The 15,012-nt window shown below is 39.1% G+C and overlaps 1 protein-coding gene across 1 annotated transcript in view; it reads left to right on the forward strand.

Annotated features, from left to right (window-relative positions):
* ADAMTS3 (ADAM metallopeptidase with thrombospondin type 1 motif 3) overlaps positions 1-15,012 on the forward strand; it is a 119,759-nt gene that overhangs the window by 43,690 nt on the left and 61,057 nt on the right. The gene's annotated exons all lie outside the window — the stretch shown is intronic.

Raw genomic sequence — 15,012 nt, forward strand, 5'->3', positions numbered from 1 at the left:
TCTGAGAATAATTATTGTGTGATTTTAATCCATTTCACCACATGTTCTTTTTCCCTTCTTTTAATACTAAAACAATGCTTACAAGCCAGCATATTGCATAGGGAATGTTGAAGTTTTTTACGCTGTGGATTAAAGAGCAGCTTCATTCCCCTTCTGCAGTCTGTTTTTTCAACATCTCTCAGCTTCTCAAATTCCTTTTGTACTTCCTTGTGTTCACTTGTTCTTGCAGCTTATAAGTATTTGAAAAGAACAAGAAGTACAACACAGAACTAGAATTAGATACAAATATTAAGCAGAGAGAAGTAAGCACTCCCTTATCACCGGTCCTCATGAACTTGAATTATTTGGTGTGGGTTTGGAATTTTGTCTCTGGAAAAATTAGGTAGGAATGAAAAAATGAACAAGTACAAACTTTTAGTTATGGTAGAGTCCAGATGTCTGTGTTCATTGTATATTCAGTTAGGTGCTTTACTGGTATACTACACAAATATTCATACAGAAGGTTTGTGTATGTCAATTTACCTGAGGCAGTATTTTCTGATAAGGGAGCTCCGTCGAAGCTGTCATTTTCTCATACTTTCTCTAACTGATATTTCTGCATTGGTGTTGTCCAACCTTTTGGCTTGCCTGAGCTGTATTGAGCTGCACTTAGGCAGCAGTGAAATCTTATCCTTGAAGCAGCACACTGTGCTTTTTTCTATTTACCGTATCCATGGCTATGAATAGCCACTTCAGAGAATGACAGCGTATGGTGTGCGCAATATTGGTTTCATCATTTGCTTTGTGTAGAGATTGTTTTCAATTAACTGCATTAATTCATTGGTATAAAGAGCAGTGCTTATCTAGCATATGGCAGGCAGGGTTTTGTTGTTGTTGTTTTATCCTTACAAAATGCCCCATCTGCTTACACCCTCACCCTGTGAGATCAGAGAAATATGGATAATTTCTCCATGTTTTGACAGTCTGGTGGCAGGAGCATTTGTTTTTGTTTCGTGGAGTGGTTGTTTTTATTACACAGATAATCTTCTTGCTGATTCGGTTGATTTTGTTCAACTGTGCTTCTCTGAAACTGATCTTTCTTCTGTGAGTGTGTGACAGTGAAGGGACCTACAAGTGAGTAGTATGTCCCCAGCTGTTATTGTTGAGTATTGAAAAAAAAATCCTGAATTGATACTTGCAGTCTCCGTTGCACTGGGTGAGCTTGTTTGCTGCTTTGAAATGCCATGGTAGTTAACGCCAGTTAATTCTTTTGGACAGAGGAAGCTCTTCCTCTTCTGCAGGATGGTGACCAAGACCTCCCCTGGGAAATCTCTGCTATTGAAAACCACTTTAATGTAGTCGGATGTGACACAGCATCTGGAAACTTCGAATGAATTTCTCCCTTGGGAATGTAAAGCAGGCTTGGTTATTCTTTCCTGTGAAAAACTGGGTCAGATGAGTTACACAGAAAACCGTGTGAAAACTGATCAGCTCATAATGTTTAATGTAGTCATGACCCAGAACGAGAATTTCCATACACAAAAATACATGTACCATCCTAATTTTTGTTTGAATTTAAGAAAATTACTGAAAATTTCTCTCTGTGCTCAAAAGTGAAGTGGAATCGACCATCATGTGCCTGGTGGCAGAATACAAATAGATAGATGCTTACAGCAAGTGACAGTGAGTTGAACCAGGCTGCTGAAATTACATCAGGCATAGTCGAACATGTGGATCTCTGGATTTCATAGAAATTCCCAGCTAATGCAACATGCTTTCCTCTAGTCTTTTGTAGGGAAGAAACACATCCAGTGGGACTTTATAGCCCAACAGTCTTAGTAGATCTTTTCAACTTCAGTGAAGGTGATAGATGAACAGAGGGAGGAGGAGGTATTTCCACAGCCAGCAGCCTGTGGCCATCCATTACTCGGGCAGGTTGAAAAGGGGATAGCTGCTAGTTTGAATTGTGATGGCTTACCATCTTTAACTTACCTGTTACTGATAGGTAGAAATGAGTGAGCTGCATAGAGAGTGAACCTACTATAGGCTATGCATACAAAGCTGAAAAAAAAGCCAGAAGAATATGAGAGTGCGTAGAACATCGTTTAAAGAAATCTTCAAGATTTTATCACTGTTCCAATTAAAAACAGAAAGAAATACTCTGTGGACAGGCCTGAGTTGGAAGAATTTGAAAGGATAATAATATAATTCTGTCTGGACAAGATGAAAATAGTCTGTTCTCTTTTGTTGGTAAGCTGACGAACATCACCAAGATGTGTGCTTATTAACCATATTCCTTGAAAGCGTTCAAGAACAGGTGGAGATCTGAAGGACTAGAATCAAATTTGCACCCAGGAGGCCTTTTCAAGTTCTTTTGAATCAGGATCAGGAGTATGGTAAAGTAAAATCTAAATCATATTTCTCCAAAATGTAGAATCCTGATTTAAGTCCAGTTGAGCAAGTGAGACATCTCAGATATGTCAGTGTGGTAACGAGAAAGGCTTTGAATTATATACTACTTGAGTTGATCACAAACAATTCGATTTACCTTTCCTCCTGTTCATTCCTTTTTTATTTTTTGCATGCATTTTCCTTTCTTGTAGGATAACAACCTTTAGCTTGGAAGTTAGGCAGCACGTTAATGTACTTAAACTTTTCCTATTTTATTTTTCCCTTCTCTGTATAGTGTTTTTTAAAAAAGACAACATATTCATACAGGGAGCACTTCAGATTAAAGTATTTTTGTAATTACTTCCTAACAGTGGGAAACAAGAAGTAGGAGCCTTTATCTCCCAGCTTCCTTTCAAAATTTTCATTTTCCCTGAAGAACCAAAATGCTTGTGTGGCTGATGGAGTTGCCATGGCACTGGGTTCAAGTGTCTTTGTCTCAGGTGGGAAAAATGTAGGAGGAAGAAATGATTTGGGAATTGCTCATGGTTGCTGGGGAATGAAACCCTGGAATAGAAGGCAGAAGAATGGGAAGACTATTGCTTGCTTCAGAGACCTCCCTGAGCACTTCCCCAGTCACATCAGTGTTTCTTAGAACTGTTGTTGTACCAGAAGGTGTCTGAAGGTTTTCTCAGCAGCATTTCTCATGACCTGTGTTCTGATGGAGGATATTTTAGGTACTGCACAGCATGTTGTGTAAGTCTGTTGTGCAGTAATAATGAGAAAGACAGAACTGATTTCTATGAGGACTTAGTGCAACACGTTTTGTGACATGATGCATTATGGTATAGGCTTCTTCTCTTAAGTTGTATTGATGCCAATGACCTGAAGACATATTTTCTCTTTATCTAGAACTGCTAGAGCTTTTGCTTATAAATCAACCTTCTGTTTTGCTTATAAATCATATTCTGTCAAATTGAAACAGAATTGAGTACATCAAAGTTCTTGGTTAAATAGAGATTTGTTGGGTGAGCTCCCTTGTTTGGATACCAGTATCAGTACAACTGTGGAGTCCACTGCTAACTACAAAATATAACCAAGTAGCTGAGAGTATTGCTGGTGAGTTCTACAGTGCCGTGCTTGCTTTGGTCTCAAACCAGAATGTCATTAGTGTGTATGATACAGGATGTGTATCCTCTGTATGTGTTCGCACTGAGGTCTAGACCCTGATGAGGCTTCAGACTTGTGTACTTTGCCCTCAGAGTTCACAGCTGAGCTTGACCCGCTTGTCCTCAGGTGGAATTTGGGATTCATACTGTTCTTGGGAGGTGTCTTGGTCTTCCTCCCTTTTATAACAGTGTCACCAGAGACAGGTAGGGAAACTGGACAATTGGATGTGGAGTTTGGTTAGGGAGGTGTTTAACCTCACAGTCAATGTCAGTGGACTTTAGGTATTTCCTCTCATGAGCTGGGCAGTACAATTTAGCATCTAGCTACCAGAGTTCAGTGATTAATGCCAGTTTCTTTGTGTGTGCAGTTTCTTTAAACCCAGCTTCAGATACTAAAACACAATCCATTTCTTGCCTTTGGTGAACTTCTGAAGTTTGTGACATGAATGGAGAGAAATGAAGGTCCTTGTTTGTAGGCTTTGTATTTGATGCGGTCTTATGTGGTATCTCTCAGTTCTCCCTGTGTATTTCTGTTTGGTCTCTATAGCTTGAAGTTCATAGAATCAAAGCACAGTTACTCAGCAGGTTCTTCCTTTCCAATGTCTTCGCAGATGGAGATCCCACAACCTTTCCAGGCCCTGTTTCCAGTGTTTAATGTTAAGAGTTTTTTTTCCCCTACTGTCTAATTGGGGTTTCCCTATTTCTGGCTAATGTTCATTTCCTTCATGCAATAACAACTTTCTGAAAAAAATATCCCAGATATTGTGTCCAAAAAATTTCATAGGCATGTAGGTAGTTGGGTGTTTCCTGGTACATTAACCATTGAGTCATGCCTTTTCAAAACTGATTTAATAATTGCTATACATTTAAGATTTTACGAATATAGAGAAAGCCTTTACATAAACCATGGCATGTTAGGCAGCAGGAGTGAAAGGCGTTTGTAGGTAATAGCTGACTCAGGAACATTACCTGCTGCAATCAGGAGCTTTTTGGCAAAGCTAAGAATAGAAACACATGCTACAAATACTTATCTTTCATCTTTAAAAGATACGTTTGTAAGGAGTACCAAGATGTACAGAAATAATATTCCAGATGCATTCAAGAATTTATATTAGTTAAGCACACCACTTCAGGGCTATTGCACTCCTTGTCAGCAAGGCTGTGATAAAGAGGTTAAGGCCCAGAGCAGCACATAGCTTGGGGAGAGTCCTTTCATAGTAGCAAGATAATGAAGAAAATTATAAATAGATGAATGATCCCTGGTCTCTGCTGTGCAGGCTTTATCCTGTTTGCTTTGAAACGTGTATAAGTGAAAGAAAACACAGATTCACCACTGAAAATAAAAAAAGACTGTAAAATGTTTTTAAGAAAGAAAAGTTGAGGAAGAATGGATCAAAAGGTGCTGGAAAGTGATTTGAATACTGTGTCTGTGTCATAGAGGTTACACTTACCTCCTGATGATGGGATTAGAGACATCCATCTGTTTAAGTCATCTTTAATTCTTGGCAATAACAAAGGAAAATTATGCTTAAATACAACCAAGGATAAATCCTTGATTCCCACTGCAGGCACCCAAAGCCAGAGTAGTAAAGCGCACAGAGAAATCTATATAGAGGGGAGATTTGAGTGGGAGAAGAAAAAGATCAGTACGTGCATTTTGCAGCCATTGCAAGGTGTACACAACTTCCCAGTAAAAGCTACTTAAAGCACCTTAATTACATAAGAATTAAAAAAAAATGTTTGATGAGTGACAGTAAAGGAGAGCAGAGATGTTAAAATATTCTGGAAATAACCATTCCCATGTGAAAGGAGCCCATTTGGTTTGCAGATTGTATTCTTACAGTAATGTGTAAAGTGAAGACACAGCAAGGTGGGGACCACCCTTTGTGCTCTTCCACACAAATCCAACAGTGCGAACAATTCCAGTATAATGTTAGAGAGGGACATTGTACAGAACTTGCTGTTGCCTCTGAGAAATAGGTGTTAAACACTGAATGTGTTGCTGGCTTTTTCTATAGTAGCGATCGCTAGCCCACACTTGTGTCTTTCCTCTAGCACTATGTTCACTAGTGCTGTTATGCCACCTCTGAGTAGCTGCAGATGATGCTTTTCAGGGCAGTCTGATTCACCAAATAGGATTCATAGAGCTAAGATATAGTGAAAGACAGAGTAACTCTTGCCAGGGTTTCCTCTTTTCTGTCAGTTTAATTTCAGTTATTTGAGATGAGAGGAGAAGCTTTGAAGAGGAGGATGATATTAATATAGATGAACCAAAGCTGTGGTAGTGTTGGACAACACTGTAGAACCACGTTCCCTAGTTTAGATGAAAATATCTAAATATTAATAATAAATAAAATAAAAATAAAAATAAAATATCTAACTTCTTCAGAGTTTGATAGGAAAAATACAGGTGAGATGGTTTAAATGCTTTGAAGTTGGCTGGTAAGACAGCAGTGGGAGCAGGGAGACAAGGGTTGGTTGCACACTAAAGTTCTGTGAGCTCCAGTCAGGCATCTGCCCTTCCCCAGCCCTTCTCACCTCAAGCTGTAAAGCTGGACAAAAAGGAGGAGCTTTGCTGAACCTCAGAGAACGGGGACAGTCCTTGTCTGAGCACAGACACTAATCGGAAGCAGAAGGGCTGCCTTATGAAGATGAATTTATGTGAACTAGAGATCAGGAACATGAGGAAATGAATCCTCCTACAGCATGTGGGGGCTGATTCTTGTTTCTGTGTTTTACATGTGTGTTATACAAATTTAGTATTGAAGTGTAATAGTATGAAAATATCAAGATGCTTTCCTTCACACAAAGAAAAGATTCCTTCTCAATCAGTGTGTTCTGTGGGTTTTTTAGCCAATGTCTTCTATGTGAAAGCTAATGACAATATAGCAAAATGTATTGCAGTACTGTGCTTTTTGTAACAAGTGACTGTTGCTGTTTTGTTTTTTTTTTCCTTAAGTTAATGGATTTTGGCTTTTTTTTTCCTGTTGTGAGACACCTTCTGCCAATTTGGTTTGTTACTTTGGTATATTTTACAAAGATTTTAGAAATGCAGAAATATCCAGGGGGAACTGTAGAGCTTAATGCAGTGTGTATTTCCAAAAATTTCTGGATATCGTATTATCATGCTTAGTTTATGATTGCTAAGATACAAAACTGATCTTGGGTGTACTTCAGGCAATTTGGATGATCCCAAGGACTGACTGGCAGCCTGTCCTCTTTTTGGTAGAACTTTTCCTCTGTGGGCCGCATGAGGTTCATGCGTAGTAACTCTTGCAGTACCGTGCTTTTAGTATCAAGACGCCCTGTGGAGTTCACTGCATCTTTCCCTTTGTTCTTCTAAAGCATTATGTAGACAATGAGTAAGAGTAAACTTGTCTTGTTTGTGTTACGCAGGATGACCCAGTATTGGGCAATTGAAGCTGATTGGAATGCATATGGAAACAACTAACGTGAGAATATCATCCTTGCAGTTAATTTTGCTCCCAGTGGATGGAGTTTCTTCAGATCCATTTCTAGGTTACAGAAATAAGTAAATCTTTCCAAAATGTGGTATTAAAAACCAGAGTAACAGTATGACCCAGCTGTTGTTTGCAGTAAAAATAGCAGGGTTTTTTTGTTGTTGTTTTTTGCCAGAATGCCTTGCCTAATAATTCTTTTGAGTATTCTAATAACATGAGATAAGAATGTTGAGATAGTTAGGATTCTGGAGGTTATTAAAAGACATACAAGTCTGAGTCTGCAATTTGAGTTGGAAAAGAGAATTGCTATCTAAGAGAAGCTGGCTTGTACTGCCGTAGTGACCTGTGGGAAATCAGTGTTAGTCCTGTTAAATTTGGTGTGGTTTGCAAAGAAAACACAGTGAGTGAAGAAGAGGTTTATTGGCTTGTACCATTAGGGATGGCTTAAGGAAAGTTTTTTGTTTGTGTGTCTTTCTCTTTAGTATGAGTGACATTTTTTTAAAAAATGTTCCTTGGAAAAATTAGACCATTTCTGGATGAGATATTTAAGTAAAGGCTCTGGTATGTCTCAGTGGGTTTATTTGTGTCCTTTAACACTTCCTACATATAAAAAAAAAAGACAAAGGCTACTTCAGCTACAAAGTTAGGGACAAACATTCGAGAGCAGGTTTATCCCAGAGCAGAGTAAAGTAGATAAATAACTAGTGAGACTAATAAAAGTTGAGTTGACATGCACTCTCCTGACGTTGCTTTTCTTATTGTCCTCTATGTGAATCAAGGAAGAGTGTTTGTGTGGGGTTCAGGATGTGATACAGTTAGAGACCTTACTCATACACAAATATTTGGTTATGCATGGCTTAAACATAAAAGTGAAAGCTCTTCTTTCTGTTGTTAATGACCAACAACCATGTGGCAAGAAACAGTAAGAATTTCGTTCTCCCATGTTTCAGCATGGCCTATCTTGTCAATACAGGGACCTGGAGAAACTTGAATTAATGTGCTTATATTGTCTAGTGGGGACGGGGAATGATTGCATGTGGGTAGAGCCTGCAGTCAGGGGCTCATTTAGCTGGGCCAGAGCAAAGGACCAAGTACTGCTTGTCCAGCTTGATGTCTGCCCGGCTCTGAGTGTGGGCGAATTGTTAAGGATTTGGATGTGCTCCTCTGATGTGTTGTTTTCTGAGGTGGTGTAAGCTGGGATAGGCATACTGCCAAAAAAGAAGAAATCCTGCTCAGACGTTGAAAATGTCTTAATCTAACTCAGTCCTTCATACACCATTACCTGCACTTTTTACAAGCACCCCTCCCCCCCCCTTTTTTTTTCTGTACAGAAAATATGGTGCATATTAAAGTCTGGTTATCCAAGTGAGAGGTAGCGCACCTGCTCATCCACTTAAAACAGCTCTGTAGACCCACTGGTGAATTCAAGAGCCTGCATCTGCTGTTTCTTCACTTTAATGCATGGACAGCTGCTCTGTCTGTTTCTGCTTTCAAACTGGTCAGCTACTGCTAAAATTGGATGGATTCTGGCCTTTTAATTTGCTGCACGAATAGAATAGAGTTAGAGATTATTCCTGATTTTTATTCTTGCTTTTATTACAACAGATAGCAGAAGAAATTCTGCTCATGTCTTTGTAATGACTGTCAGTAGACAGTGAAGCTTAGAGCAGCTGAGCTAAAAAAGGTTATCACTTGCTGAAATCTTGTGTTAATAATGAAGTGGTCCGAATTAGTGCCACTTCTATATTAAAAAGCATATGAGACATCAGTACAATCTGATCATTTGTTGCTTTAGTTGTAGAAGTAAGCATTAGAAAGTGCTCTCTTCCAAGAGGAAATTGAGATGGTGCTTTTCTCTACTCAGCAATAGGTGTGTTAGCAATATTTAGGCAACGGGTAGTAACTCTGTCAATTATTTTCGAAAGTCAGAGTGGTGTGGTAGTCAGCCACAGGTTTGTGGCTGTTTCCTATCCTTGAACTTCTTATTAATCATGTTGTCCTGAAGTTCTTGAGCTCGCTTTTTCCCAAAAGGGAAATGTGAAGGTTAATGCAGTAATAATTTACTGCTTTAGTATATACTCTGATCCCTTTGATTCAGTCTCTTCTTGAATGTATTTCAAATGTACAGCAAAGTGATGTGCTTATATTTGAGAAGATCTGCGCAAACAGGTATCGACAGATTGTATCTTTTAGGATGTCACTTCATGTAGCCCACCATTTCTATTTGCAACAATTGACCAAGTGGGAATGCGGTAATGATTCAGGAAAAGCCTTTAGGGCCCAATTTGGACCAGATATGTGGGATGCACTGTCCTGCTACCATGAAAAACTGACCAGATTGCTACTCAGCATGTGCAGAAGGATGATGGTTCTGGCTAATGGCTTGCCTAGCAGCCCAGTATAGAAATGCTGGAAGCAAATGTTCTCAATTGAAGGCTCATTTGTCCAGCATGGCATGCTGAGTCTTATCACCTCCTGCCTCTTCCAGCAGCCATGCTGCTGTGGAAAAAGAGATATTCAAGCGTGTAGATTAGAGAAGGCACTGCAGAAGAGAGGCTGCTGCTGAGCAGTTCCTTAGGAACTGTAAAGGCATGAGAGAGCCTCATGGGATGATTGCAGACTTCCTGCCAATATCACAGTCCTTACTGTACTCTTAAAAACTGAAGAATGAAAACATAAGACCAGCATTGCCAAGAGTAACCGAGGCTGTGGTTCTAACGTGGTTGCCTCTTGAAAAAAAAGCAAAAAACAAAACACAATAAACCTACCTTTTCATCAGCAGCCAAGGTCACCTTTCTGTGCCTCTGTTAGATGTTGAATAGATCTCTGATTCTTTATTGTTTTGTTTTGTTTTCCATAACAGGAACTGGTAGTAGCATGCTTGGACTCGTTTAGTTCATGGATGGATCTGTTCTTTGCCCTGTTGCCTAGAGCTGTTCTGCTTTATTTACTAAATGCTGTATAGAGGCAGGTGGACTGAGCAGCGTGCAGTTGTGATACAGGAGGAGTTAACCTGAAAAGCTTGTCAGGGAGAAGCAAAATAGTCGCAGTTTTCAGAAAAAGCCTGAATAAATGGTGTAGTTGCTATTTTTTACATCTAAGATGTTAAGAAGTAATTTTGTCCTATAGGAGAAGATTTTTGGATATGTTTTATGGCTATGTGTACAAACTGTGGTATGTGTACCAGGGCCTTCCTGAAAATGGTATGCTCGGGCTGACCAAGCCAGCCTGCACACAGCCTGCTGTCCCTGGGGGCCCACCAGGTCTGGCCCAGGCACTGCCATCCCTGCTGCCTATGCAAGCGCTACCTGAGCAAGTGGTGTTTGAGAGCGCCTACCAAGGTGGAACAGTTTTCAGGTTAAACTGCGCTGCCTCCTGGGCTTTCAAGAGTTAATGTTGAGTTTAATGTTTTCCAGGTGTTCTCATAACGTTGAGTGAATACATCAAGCTTAACTTGAAATTCATGTTGTTGAACATTTCCGGATGCATCAAGTCCAACATGCTTGGTCCTTTGCGCATATGCACTTGTGGGAGTCAAGTGTCACGCACTTGATTTTCTCCAGATTATAAATAACAAGTCTGTGTTGCTCAGTCTGTACTCGTGACCCTTTCCGTGTGGTTAGTACTGATGTTAGTACTCAGCTGATCCAGATTTCAAGTGTGAGATACAGCATGCTTGTAAATTTTCCTTGTGCATTTTCTTTCTCTCTTGGTATTTTCTCCTGATTGGTTTCCTGTTTTAAACTTAGAGAAATATTCGCCAGCTTTGGTGAATAAGCTAACGTTGACCAGATACTTCTTGGCTGAGCTTAATTTCAGGTATATCTGTTGCTTTAATTTGGCAACAGCTGTTTTGTAAAACCCTGGAAAACATCTTAGAAGGTTATCTTAGTATGCTCAATGGGTTGAAAGTCAAATGTAATTAATATCATCATGCATTCTGTTGATATTCAGAGAAAACTGTATTTCTTTCATAGAGCTGTTATAACAGCGGAAGCCAAGTACATTAAAAAAAATGTTTTTTTTTTTAACTAAAAACTCTGTTTAAACAAATGCTTAGTAAGTATCAAGGAACCATGGAATTAGTAAATAATATGTTCTTAACAGACTTAGGACATAGATACATACAGACTTAGGACATAGATACAACAGACTTAGGACCAGATACAACTGGGTTCTTTTCAACTTCTTCCAAAACAAAACAAACAAAAAAAAATCCCGAACAAACAAACAAACAAAAAAAAACAACAAAAAAACCCCTTTTTTTCTCATTGTTGACTGCAAGTGAATTTGCAGACAGATGCATTTGTGTCTGTGCTTTGCTATTTTTATGGTATTTCTCAATTTGCTTTCAGAGGGCTGATTCTTGATTTATTTCAAGTCCTCTTTCTTAATCAGTTTGCAGAGTTTCCCTGCCAAGAATAAGTAATGATATGTTTTCATTACTTCCAACACTTCAGAGATTCCAGATTTCTGGTGTCCAGAACATTAACTACTAGAGGAGAAAATAAGTCTTTCTTTAGTTAACAGCTGCTCTTCTACAGGGAGCACAAGGTGAGATAAATCAATTAAAAGAATCAGGTGTCTGAGTGATACTGAGTTCAGTTCTTTTAATGCCATACAACATTCCCGTGGCTGATTATACACTGCCTTAGTTGGACAAAGGCTGACAAAGCTTTGACCTCCTCAGGTTTGCTTTGTTTGCTTTTTTTGTCAAACATGCTTTTTATTTTTGCTGGCAAGACAGACTCTATCATTCATATTTATTTTTTACATCTGAAGTTTGTCAAGATGCTTGGAAAAATATGACAATGAAAGACATCTGGGCATCCCATCCACTTTCTATTTGGAAACATCTGCATCACTATTAGGAACTTCTTAGTAGTACTGCAGTGAGCAGATATATTCTCTTTCCTTCTCCAGGCTAATTTATAATTGCTGGTAGTGAAAGAAATTTAACAGGCACTAAAAAACAAGTATCTGTTTCTTGGCCAGGCTTTTTAATACCGCATAGTTAGGATGCCATAATGTTTGTTCCTGAGTAAAGAATAAACTTGTGGAATTTGATGGGGTAGAACAAGGAAACAATGGAGGAAAACCAGCAGTGTCTCTTCAAATTGTTCATTAGTTTTATCTATAGGACTTCAAAAGTTAAGCACTTGTATTCTTGAATCTTTGCTGGGCAGGTTGATGCACAGCTGTTCATCAGATGTTTGTTCCTTGTAAACACAGACTTCTCAGTCTCAAGCTGCCCTCCCTCCATTTTTAAAGCCTAAGAAATCTTCATTAAGAGAAAAAAAATCCCAGTCTTTCTTTTTTTCACATAATGTGGGAGAGCTGCTGAATTGTGGCGGCTACAACTGGAGAACAGTGTTTGATGAATCATAAATACAAGATAGTATGAGAAATTGGTAATCACAGCCTAAACCTCTGATTAATCAGCTGAGGCAAGTGTTGGGTCAGCTGTGGGAGCACAGGTGAGAGTAATTTAGCTGTGCTCCCGAAAGGGGTGGAGCTTGACTCCACCTCCTCTAGACCTCATTTAAGGGCTGACCACCACTAAGGCAGCATCTCTTGGAGATTGCTCCTTGGTGGAGATTGTCTCAGCCAGCGTTTCCCAGCAGACTGATGGCTTCTATACAGGTGAGTTTTTCCTGTAAATAATCTTTCGGATATTTATTGCCATCTTTACATTATTGGCACTGTACACAAGATACATTCATCACATTACAAGATACAGGTGCTGAACCCTGTAGTTACCAGACAGTAAGACTGTCCATTCTGAGCTTTAGTGAATATTCAGTAACCTGTCTGTAACACTGGCCAGGAACTGATGTGAAGAAATCTCTCAAATGAAGCCATGTTCCTACATTCACCAGTGTTAGACTTCCCAGAGCACTTGCCAGCAACCTTTTATTCCTTAAAGATGAAACATGAAATTTCCTAATCACATAGAAGCCTTTGAAATATCTTCATTGATGTGGGTTATATTGGAGCCTTGACTTCCAGGCTTTCCAGAATAAGTTTTTCTCTGGGTACATGGCTTTGTTTGCTACATTTATATGTATAATCCTCTCCTACCTTTATATGTATAATCCTTTTTGAGCTTTTTCCCAAAACAATGATTAATAAAATTCAGTTAGGTGCTGTGGAGCAGTTCTGTTCATTTTAATCCTGTTACTTGGGTGTTTTATTCAATCCACCCTGTTCCCTGTGTGAGGAGAATATTGGTATATTGTTTTTACTTACCCCTCCTCATTATCTCTTTTCTAGTCCAGAAGGAAATACTTGAGCTTATCTCTCAGCATGTAGGCAGTTCTTTTCTTATGTACTTTCTTGTCACTTCTTCATAGCTTTCTAACCTCTTAGAGTCCTTCTGGAGGTGTCAATGTAGGTACCTGTGTGTGGCAGCTGGGATGTAGGCATGTTGTGTGTATATGCAAGGACATCACATTTGCTTCTGTGCCTTTTTTAATAATTGATTTCTTTTCAGCTTCTTGGTTGAGGAAAGTTATCTTTAGAGAACTCTGCATTTTATTTAACATTGCTTTTCTAAGGCACCATAGGTGTATGTGCATGTTTTATTGCATGTTACTTCTCTCATCTTAGGGCGTTCTTTTGTTACTAGATGGTTAACCTATAATTAGTGCCTTTTAGAAAGATGGATTTTCTTTCTGTAAGGTTTACTTGTGAATGTTTGATAGTGACCCTGCTACCTGTTCATAGGCTTTGGAACCACTTTTTTGGCAAAATGCTTGTAGTCTGTGCACCCGTAAACTGCCCACTTAGCACAGCCACGTCCACAGCTATGCCACACATCTGAGGAGCAGCTGTGTATTTCATGTGTAGGAGGTTTACCACAGTGACCATGACAGGGTTTGTCACTGTCATGTTACCATGTGAGGAGTTGTATTAAAATTAATGAAAGAAGAATACTGGCTTACAAATAAAAACAACAGATAAAGTTGTTTTTGAAAATCCAAAGTTTGATAGTAGATGTAGATAGTGTGGTTTGTGGATGACATCCCTCTGACCTAGAATGAACTTACTTTGTTCTTTCCATAGTAAGACACTGAACTGGCAATGTGCTGATTTTCTGAAGTTGGACTGTGTTTGGGCTGTTTGGACTGCATGGAAAAGTTATTGTGATGCCACCCATGAAATCCATGAGTTTGAATTTTAAAGTGTTTTAAATGCTGAAAGGTGGTGTTGAATATAGCATTGTAATTGTGAATAGAAATCCTACTTCAGGAATATAACATCAAAATGTGCCACAAATTGTAAGCGGCCATCTTTTTCCATTCTGTTTGGTATTTTCTGAATGTAAACCACATCCCACTTCTTGATGTCACAGATTAGGTGGACAACTGAAATAAATGTAATACAAGCAGTAAACTAGAGTATTCCATACTGATGAGGCAAAGCCATTATTTCAGACCAGGATACTGTACACTGTAATCATGAGCACATACAAAGTCCAGTTACCAGAGAAGTTTCTCTGGGGACTTCATTGTGATCTCTGCCATTTATCATATTCATCAACTAGCTGCCTGATAGCAGAGAGTGCAGCTTCTGTAAATTCAGAGAGAACATGCAATGGAGGAAACCATTACTTGGGAAAGAGCTGGTAATAAGGGGGCCTTGGTCTGGGTGGAAAATTGGGGTGCAACAAAGGCAAAACTTTCATCTAAACCTGGACAACCACACACACAGTGCAGCTTATGCTGCCTGGATAGGAAACAGATTTGGAGAAGAGGACTCGGGGATTGCTTACAACAATCACCGAACGCAGAATTAAGACAGGAACAAATGAAAGCCTGAAGATAATTGACTGCAGATAAGATTCTGAACTATTCTTCCTTCCTCTCTAGCATAAAGAATTTCTGTAACTTCTCTAGAAAAGAAGTACTATGTTTTCACTTGTTCTTTAAACCCCTTTGTTTTATAGTCAAAGAGAAATGGAAATTGTTATGTTCCTAGGACTAAAGATAGACTTCTGTGGATGAGGTTATTCC

Source organism: Excalfactoria chinensis, chromosome 4 (genome assembly GCF_039878825.1).
Source record: "Excalfactoria chinensis isolate bCotChi1 chromosome 4, bCotChi1.hap2, whole genome shotgun sequence".
Taxonomy (NCBI): Eukaryota; Metazoa; Chordata; class Aves; order Galliformes; family Phasianidae; genus Excalfactoria; species Excalfactoria chinensis.